The sequence below is a fragment of the Gracilinanus agilis genome, chromosome 1 (genome assembly GCF_016433145.1).
Source record: "Gracilinanus agilis isolate LMUSP501 chromosome 1, AgileGrace, whole genome shotgun sequence".
NCBI lineage: Eukaryota > Metazoa > Chordata > Mammalia > Didelphimorphia > Didelphidae > Gracilinanus > Gracilinanus agilis.
Genome location: NC_058130.1, coordinates 682773758 through 682784083, shown reverse-complemented (window position 1 = coordinate 682784083; position 10326 = coordinate 682773758).

The window sequence follows — 10326 nt, the reverse complement described above, 5'->3', positions numbered from 1 at the left end:
AAGAAAGAAAGGAAGGAAGGAAGGAAGGAAGGAAGGAAGGAAGGAAGGAAGGAAGGAAGGAAGGAAGGAAGGAAGGAAGGAAGGAAGGAAGAATAATAATTGCACCTACCTTATAGGACTCTTATATGAACATCAAATGAGAGAATATAAACAATGTTTTGCAAACCTTTAATCCCTATATAAACATTAGCTATTATTTTCTCTACATAGTGAATTTTCATAAATTAAATCCTCTTGTTTTACATAATGTTAATAAGAGAAACATTACTTCAGAGGTACTTTGTCCTTGTTTCCAGTTTGTGAAGAATTCAAAATTAATTTCTCTGAAGAAACACTTGAGTGCTCTAGGGCAAGGATGGACAAACTTTTTAAAGAGGGGGCCAAAGGAAAGGAAATGCTCATCTATCAGTCTGTTTCTAAGGCAACTCTTTCAAAGTTTCATTGTATTTGACAGATTTGGAATAATGTCACACTGCTGGATAGAATATTTCAGGGACCCGCATCTGGCCCGCAGGCCATAGTTTGCCCATCACTATTCTAGGGGATTTGTCTGTCCAAAGAATCCTCAAAGTGAAAGAAATTTCCACTAAATGGTTGGTTTGGAAAGTTCTGGCTTTCTTCAGAGTTTAAAGGAATTTGGGGGAGGGTTTTGATAGAAAAATAACAATTAAAACATCTAGTCACTCTGGTCTCCTCTTTTTGCTGTTGTCGACAGAGACTGGTACCCAAGGACCATCCTCACTAAATAACATCTGGTATCAGTATATCAGATACAGCAAATTGTAGACCAGGCAGCTGGAGGAAGAATGGGGCCATGTTATATGACTTTCATCCAATTTTAATCACTGGGGAGTTCCTTTGCTAAACCTGAGCCATATCTCTGGGGTTCAAAGCCTTGGAGGAAAGTAGAGAACAGAGGATGGATTGTTTTCTAATTAGTGGCAGGCTTTCTGAGCAGGGGTCCCGCTGGCCAATGTCCTGTGCAGGTGAACCTCTGAATATGCAGCCTGGAGGATTTCGGTCTGTATTCTTCTGTCCCCTCCCTCCAATTCTGTTTTGACGTTTCATAAACAGTGTCAGTCACACATGAGGAAGGGCAGTTGTAATCCACCCTTCCTGGAGGCAGGGGGTATAAATCCCTTCATCCTGGCTTTGTTCATAGCCATTATCATCGATCCAACTGCAAAGGAACAAGATTGTCCAGGTAAGGACTCCTGCTACTGGGGAGTGTGGGTATGATGGGCAAGGGGAGGTTTGAGAGGAATGGGGACATCTCCATAGAGAGAAGGGTAAGACTTTTATTTTTTTATTTTATTTTATTACTTGGTGCCAGACTCTATGCTATAACCAAACTTTAATAATGTGTGTAAGGCTCCAAAGAATTGTAGGCACTAAAAAGAGAGCTACAAAATACTGAACATAGGCATCTTATTCCACAAGAGATTAAGCTAACAGTTCAACTTTTCAAATCTATCCATTATATCCAGATAAAAAAGGATTCTTGCAGTGTGGCCCTGTGTACATTTGTGTCAGTATGTGCATATCAGGACAGGAAATAAAGAGACTTATTCAACACTGCAAGCCCTTTAGATAGGTGGAAACAACTCCAATTTCTTTTCAAGACAGTCTTTAAAGTTTTGAAAGCACCTTTCTAATGAACCTATGAGGTAGGTAGCATGAGTTTGATGATCCTCTCTGCTGCCTATGAAGAAAAGCTAATTGACGACTTAATTTTATAAACAGAGGCATTCAAAATTATTGCAATCATTAATATTTTCATATATTAATTGCTCAAAGTATTTAAAAACCTCACTGAGAAATTTGTTCATTATGATTTGAAGAGTTGAATCTGCTTGGATCTGCTCTCGTTTTGTCTTTCCTCTAACTTCCCCCCATCATACACTCCTTTCCCCCAAGAATAATATTGAAGGGAAAAGAAAAGGAGGTGCATTGTTACTGAGAAATGAAGAGCACTACATTTCTTTGCCTTGGTGATGGTGGGATGCTGTAGCATCTTCATCAGTTAGTTCAATGGTATGGGCCTCCATGACCTTTTAAAGAACTCTATCTGAATCAAAGATATCTTCCTCCTCTTCACATCATCCTGTGTTTTCATTAGCCCAGCACCACAGGTACCCTGCTACTGAAAACACAGAATATTAAGGGAAATCAGATATTGGCCCAAGGGTTAATTAGGCTAATTAGACAGAAATGAAAGATGTAACTGCAATACACTATGTATGAAAATTCTGGGACTGCTAGAACCAATTAAATACTGAAATAAGGAAAGAATTTGGTGGTGGTGTGGGAGGAGAGATGAATTGTTTTTGCATCCAGTCAGTCAACCATTAAGAATGTGGAGAGGCAGGGGCAGCTAGGTAGCTCAGTGGATTGAGAGCTAGGTCTAGAGGCAGGAGTTCTTGGGTTCAAATCTGGCCTTAGACACTTCCTGGTTATGTGACTCTGGGCAAGTCATTTAACCCTCATTATCTCACACCACCACACAAAAGGCTAAGTGTTTTCATAAGAGTAAATAAAAAAGTAAGTTTCAATAAGAGTAAGTGAAATCAGAGGAAAAGAGCAGCCCAAGAGTTCATGAGAGGGCAGGAGAAAGAAAGGCTTAAGATAAAGTTTGAACCAAGTTTTGAATCCAGGAGGTACTGATGAAGAGAAGGGGGTATTTGAAGCATGGAGGATCTTTGTGTTGAGTTGAGAGATTGTCTGGGATAAGGAGAAGCAAATAGCCGGGTATAGCTGGACTTTAGATGGTAAAAGGGAGTAAAATTAAGACTAGAGAGATAGAAAGTGATGATGATAGGTAGTGAAAGTCTTTAGGTGCCAGAGAGAGAATTTTTATTTTATCATTGAAGTAACAGGGAGACACTAGAGTTTAAGTAGAGGAATTCACATAGCCAAATCTCCTACACTTTAGAGAAATCACTTGAGCAACTGAATAAGAGATGAATTTGAACAGGAAGAGACTAGAGGCAGGGAGACCAGTAAGAAGCCTATTACATTAGTCCCAACAAGAAGTAATGAGGGCCTACAAAAAGGTGGAATAAACAGTAAGAAGGAAACTCATACGACTTGTTGTCAAAGTAAAAATGAGAAGATTTGGCGACGTATATGTGAGGTGAGAGAAAGTGAGGCATCAGGAATAACACCAAGATTTCAAGCTTAAGTGACTAGAAGGATTGTTGTGTTCTTTCTGACTTGGGGAAGTTCAGAAGCAAGATTTTGGGGTAAAGAAAATGTGAACTCTGTTTTGGACACACAGAGTTTAAGATGCCTATGGGCCACGTTTACAAGAGAATGATGATGTGGAATTTGAGCTCAGGAGAGAAACTTGGCTGAACATATAAATCTGCAAATCATCTGCAGAGAGGTGATAGCTGAATATGTGGAAGCTGATGAGATCACCATTTGAGATAGTATGAAGGGAAAAGAAAAGAGGGTCTAGGGCAAAGTATTAGAAAATGCCTCGGGTTAGTAACCTGGCTAAAAATCCATCAATTGAAACTGACAAGGGAAGATCAAATAGAAGGAGAAGCAGGAGAGAAAGCAGGTCACAAAAACCAAGAAAAGAAAGAGTAATTAGTGGTATCATAGTGTCAACAGCTGCAGAGAAGTCAAGAAGGATGAAGACTGAGAAGAGATCATTAGATTTACCAATTAAGAGATCTCTGGTGATTTGGGAGATAATCTTTTTTTTCATTATAAACTTGAAATTTTTGTTAATAAACATTTAAATGGAGGAAGGGATAGAGAGAAGACTGACTGGTCTCATTAACTTAGTCCTAGTAAGAGGCAAAGAAATATAGGAAGCAACTAAGTAACTCAGTGGATAGAGCTGGAATCAGGAAGAACTGAGTTCAAATCAGGACTCAGATATTTATTAGCTGTGTGGCTCTGGTCAAGCCACTTAACTTCTGTTTGCCATAATCTACTTACCGGAAATGGAAATGGTAAACCATTCCAATATCTTTAACAAGAAAATGCAATGGACAATATTGGTCTTCTATGGTCCACAGGGTGACAGAGTCAGATACCACTGAGAAAGAGATGTAGCATCAAACACAAGGGTCTGACAAGCAGTAGTCTTGACCTCAAGTCTTGGCTATTAAAGTTATTAGCTATATGATCTTGGCCAGATCATTTAACCTTTCTGGGCCTTAACTCTGTACTATCCAAATTGGGGGCTGGATAAGAGAATCATTAAGGACTCTTCCACATTTTACTATTCAAAAGTTCCTTACAACTCCAGCATCCTATGATTTAAAAGTTTGGAATTATGGAATATATATATATATATAACTGAGAAACTAAATATTCCAGTTCTCTTGGCATTGTTAGTCAAACAATAGTGGACATCCTATTTTCTCCATAGTAAAGAATTTATCTAGAGCAAATGTGTCTGCAGATTCCCTTGAAACTTCTTAAGCTCCCTAGCAGAAGAGAATATTCTCAGGGTATTAGAATTCCTGTGCTTTCATCCATTGAACTCACAAAAGTTTGTCCTTGGTGATAAGACAGGTTCCATATCTTAGGGAGTACTTTGCTTGTCAGCCTCAAAAGATACAGGGGACATGTCATTATCAAGTCTGAATCTCTGCTGAATACATGAAAATCTTGTCTGAAAATGTAGCTACTCTATGCACATTTTATAGTTATCAAGGTATTATCGATATAATGCATCAGAATGAAATATGTCCAGGTCCCTCTGATGTGTGATTATAAAAACAAAAAATGCTAGGAGCTAGAAGAGACCTTGGATGATAAATTATATTATATCTGAAAGAGATTTTATATCATAATGGTAGAGTTAGAGTGGACTTTTTGGAGTATCTTGTCCAATCTTTGCATTTGAGAGATGAATATTTTTTTTTCTTAAAAACTCTTAACATCAGCAGCTAGGTGACTCAGTAGACTGAGAGTCGGGCTTAGAGATGGGAGATCCTGGGCTCAAATCTGACCTCAGACACTTCATGTGTGACCCTGGGCAAATCACTTACTTCTCATTGCTTGGTCCTTATCACTCTTGTACCTTTTAACCAATTCACAGTATTGATTCTAAGACTGAAGGTAAGAGTTCTCAGAAAAAAAAAAAAAAACAAAAGCAAAAACATTTCAATAGCAAATTAAAGTTTGCAAAGTGCTTTCCTTCCAACAATCATGTGAGCTGCAGATAGTCTTGTCTCCATATTACAAAGAGGACATTGAAGCTAAATATCTGAATCTAAATCTAAGTCCTGCATTTGAGCTCCTGGAAAAGAATGTGTTTGAATCCCAAAGGAGAAAAATAAAGGTTCTTAAAGTCACATAGTGTATTTGTTGAATTGAATTCAGCAAATATTCTAATAGTCTTCACCATGTTTCGCTTTGTTCTACAGGTCATTGATTCATTTCCATTTTTGGATGAAAATGATGTTTGCATTTGTTATGATGAGTATGTTGATGTTGTCAATTGCTGGTAAGTGAATATGCTTTTTAAAATCTAACATACAGTCTAACTAGCTTAAAAGACATCCTTTTGGGTGAGTTCTTAATTTTTCTGGGGAGATGGAGAGGAACTCAAGAGAAAAGGGGTGGTATTTTCTTTTAAGTGAAAATGTTTATATTTTTTCCAATTAAGTGTGACAATTTTAATACTCATTTTTAAAAATGTTGAATTCCTAATTCTCTCCTTTCTCTTCTTTGTCCTTGAGAAGGCAAGCAATTTCATATAGATTTATATGTGTAGTCATAAAAAAGATATTTGAACATTAGCCATGTTGTGAAAGAAAACAGACAAAAAAGAAAGAAAAAGAAGGTGAAAAAAGTATGCTTCAATCTTCATTTAGACTCCATCAGTTCTTTCTCTGAAGGTGGATAGCATTTTTCATCATGAGTCCTTTGAAATTGCCTTAGATCTTTGAATTGCTAAGAATAGCTAAATCATTCACTGTTGATCATCATTACAATATTGCTCTTACTATGTACAATATTTTCCTGATTCTGCTCACTTAACTGATACAAATATCAGTTTATATAAGTCTTCCCAGGTTTTTCTGCAACCACCCTGCTTGTCATTTCTTATAGCACAACAATATTGCATCACTAACATATGTCACAATTTGTTCAGCCATATGGGCATCCCCTCAATGTCCAATTCTTTACCACCATGAAAAGGACTGCTATAAATATTTCTGCAGGTCTTCCTGCCCCCCATCCATGCTCTTTATATTTGCTCATGATATCACCCTTTATGTCTAAATCTTGTACCCATTTTGACCTTATCTGGGGTTATCAAACACTGATAGCTATGAGGTGGTACCGGAGAGTTATTTTAATTTGTATTTCATCAATAGTGACTTAGATAATTATTTCTTATGACAAGAGATAGCTTTGACATCTTCCGAAAACTTCTGGTTCATATCATTTGACCGTTTATCAATTGGGGAATATCATATATTCTAACAAATTTGACTTAGTTCTCTTACGAGAACTGAGAATTTGAGAAAGGAGGCTTTTAACGGAGAAATCTGCTATAAACCCCACTCCCCACTGCCACCTTTCAGATTTTCTGCTTTCCTTCTAATATTGGTTGCATTGGTTTTGTTTGTGCAAAAGTTTTAACTTAATGTAGTCAAAATTATCTATTTTATTTCCCATCATTCCATCATATCTCTTCTTTGGTCATAAGTTCTTCTCTTATCACTAGATCAGACAGGTAAAATACACTATGCTCCCCTAATCATATCATCCTTTGTATATAAATAATGTACCCATTCAACTATGTTTTGGCATGTGATGTCAGATATTGGTCTATACCTAGTTTCTGCCAAACCTAGTTTCCAGTTTTCCTAGCAACTTTTGTCAGATAGTAAGTTCTTCTTCTAAAACCTTAAATCTTGGTGGCAGTGGGGTAGCTCAGTGGATTGAGAGCCAGGCCTAGAGATGGGAGGTTCTGGGTTCTGTAAGATTTAAATTATTGGGCAATACTTAAAGTATTATTTTTATAAAACTTATTAGCTGGCAAAACAGAACCACGTGACTAAGTTTTTTTTTACCTGCTCAAAAATCTCTGCTCTATTAAAGCCGAAATAGGAAGGAAAGAGAGCAAGAGACAGAACTGCTTCCAATTTATATCCTGTCTATGTCAGCACGTAATGACAGGAAGTAAGTAGAGTGCCCCAGCACATAGTTTTGCTGGGGATCGTAGTTTTTAGGGTAACAGATTCAAATTACACAGTTCAAATCTGGCCTCAGACATTTCCAAACTGTGTCCCTGGACAAGTCACTTAACCCCCATTGCCTAGCTCTTATCCCCCCTCTGTCTTGGAACCAATACACAATATTGATTCTAAAGCAAAAAGTAAGACTTTATAAATAAATAAATAAATAAATGAAAACTTTATAATAAAATTTATGTGTATCATTAAATATTATTATTAAATTAAATAATTTTAATAAATATATCATTAAAATTATAATAAAAATTAAAAATAAAAGAAAAAGATCTTTAGGTTAATCAAATACCAGATTACTATAGTTATTTACTACTATGTATTGTTCATCTAATCTATTCCGCTGATCCCCCTACTGCATTTCTTAGCCAGCACTGGACTACTTTGATGATTATCACTTTGTAAAATGATTTGAAATCTGGTACTGCTGGGCCACCTTCCTTTTTTTTCCCCTAGGGTGGTTCTTTTCTAAAAGTGTAAATGCAGAAAGCAGTTTCAAATAGCCCTTCTACTCTCCTGAAAGGCCACCCCTTCAGGCCAATAAGGAAATTAGACTAGGATCTTCCTCCAGTCCTGCATCATAATAAAAGCTACATGATTATATTCTCTAATACTCGGAGTACCTGAACTCATTAGTATCAGTTATCCCTCTTTCCTTCAGATGGTTTCATGTCACTGTTTGCTGTAGAGGGGAAAAAAAGTGCATCTAAGTATGCTTCCAATATACTGTTGCTCCATTTCAGCCAATGATTGTAAAAATTTCACACCTAGTCTAATGCCTTTGACTGATTGGCTAATCAATTAATAGAAATATCTAGGCCCATACTTAGTTCCTCTGACTCAGGAATGGGTTCTCACCTGACAAAGGCAGTCTACTTTATGTGGGGGATTTGGGGGGAGGCAATTGTTTATTTGAATGAATTGACCTGCATTTTTATTCCAGGTCCAGAGTCCTGCCCACACAGTATTGTGTTGTGCCAACCCATCAATCCAACATTTTTTGCCCTTCATGGTTTTTCCTCCCTGTATTTCTCTACTTCTGATTCTTCCAAGTGAGCTAACTCAATCCTAGACTCTGAGTAGTTACTCTTAGATCTGAGAGCTGGAAGGGACCTTAGAGATGACCTACTCTTTAGTTTACACCTTTATTTTACAGCTAAGACTGAGGCCCATGAGAGCTAAGTAACTTTCCCAAGCTTGTGTATTTAGTCAGAATCAGAGTATGAATACGAATTCAGATTTTCTGGCCCAAAAGTCAGTAGTGCTTTCCACTACTCTCTTGGAAGACATGCTTATCTCCCATGGCCTGATGGGATGGAAGTACTTACAACCTAGGGTGAGAGAGTATGGGAGTTGATCTTCTGAAAATAAGTAGGAAGAAAGGAAAAAAAAAGATGTAGCTCATTAACACCGATAGGTAATAATATCAACTAGAATTCTGGAATAGAGTTTAATTATCAGTCACAAGAAGAAAATTAAAATGTAGTAATTATCAAGTGGGAGTCTATTTTACAGTTGCTTCTCCAGTGGGGAGCAGCCATTCTTACACCAGTAGCTGTTATGCTAATTAAACAGATTATGAGCAATTATACTGCATTTGAAAAATGCCAAAGCTAATACCAAGTCTTTGTGCTACTGACTAGCACCTTACCAGGTTCTTTCTTTCAGAATCACAATAAAGACCTGATTTTCATTTGGAAAGTTTATGCTTTTTCAAAACAAGAAAAATGAGCACTCTAGGACACTTCTGGCATACAAATGGAGTTTCCCTAAACTATATAAAGGAGTTTTGCTCTATTTAATCATTGGGATAGCTTCCTATTCAGTTTTTCCCACTTCTTGGGATCCTCCCAACCATCCTTCATTCCTCAGCCAGATCCATCTTCCTAATATACAGCTCTAATCCTGCACTCCACTATTCAAAACCCTTTAATGGTTCTCTGGAGCACCATCTCTGCACACAAAAGGGCTGAGTACCCTTTCCTACTGGATACTGTCTCCCCTCTCAGGTTTTCATGATCCTCTTCTTTCCTGGTTCTTCTCACAGTAATCTGACTACTCCTTCACTGGATTATCATCCATAATCATACCTTCTAAGGTTTGGGTCTCTTCTTAAATTCTATCCTAGCTCTTCTTCTCTTCATTCTCAGTAAACTTATCAACTCCCCCGGGTTTAAATATCTTTCTGCAGATAACTTTCCCATCTATTTTTCCAACCCAATCTCTGTCTTATCTACAGTCTCACATCCCTAACTGCCTAATAGACATTCCAAACATTTCAAACTAAATATCTCCAGATTCTTAATATATTTTTTCTTCCTCATCCTTGTTGTACCCAAATTTTAATACCTAACCCAGGTTCGTGGCCGAAGGAAGAATCACACTGACAATGCAACATGCAAGAAGAGGCTCATTCTTTACTAGCAATAATAGCCAGGGTCGCTAGGCAGAGAGGCATGCCTGAACGACCCCTTGGAATTCTCAGCCAAGAGTTTATATAGAAATGTTTGGGTAAGGGGGTTGGTACATACATAATTATCAAGGTAGTGTCAGGCACTGGTCAGGAAGCATCTGGGGAGGGGGGGGTGGTTTCAGGGTCAGGGGTCTGGAAGTATTTGGCAAATATTGTAAAGCAGGCAAACATAGACAAACATTCAAGAAGGTTAATATTCATCAGATAAGATAGCTTCAGTTTTAGGTTTATGATAGGGGAAGTTAAGGAAGACTGTGCTGGGAAACCTTGGGGGCTGGGGGTAGCTTGTCCAGGCCAGAAATAGTTCAGTAGACTGCCAGACTGATGTTTAAATCCAACAATCCTCATTCTCCAAATCTCATCATGCTTATGCTTATGCTCACGATATCTCTTCTATTTGTCTTTTTTCTCTCTACTCACAAAGTGATCACCCTAGGTCAGGCCCTCATCATCACTGGACTACTGTTAGATTAATAACTGTTTCCCCCCATTCCATCCTCTCCAATCCATCCTCAGATGACACAAAAAATAATTATCTAATGCACAGGTATTTATAGCAGAGTATACTGATATTTATATATTTATATATATATATATATGTATATATATTTATATATATATATATAT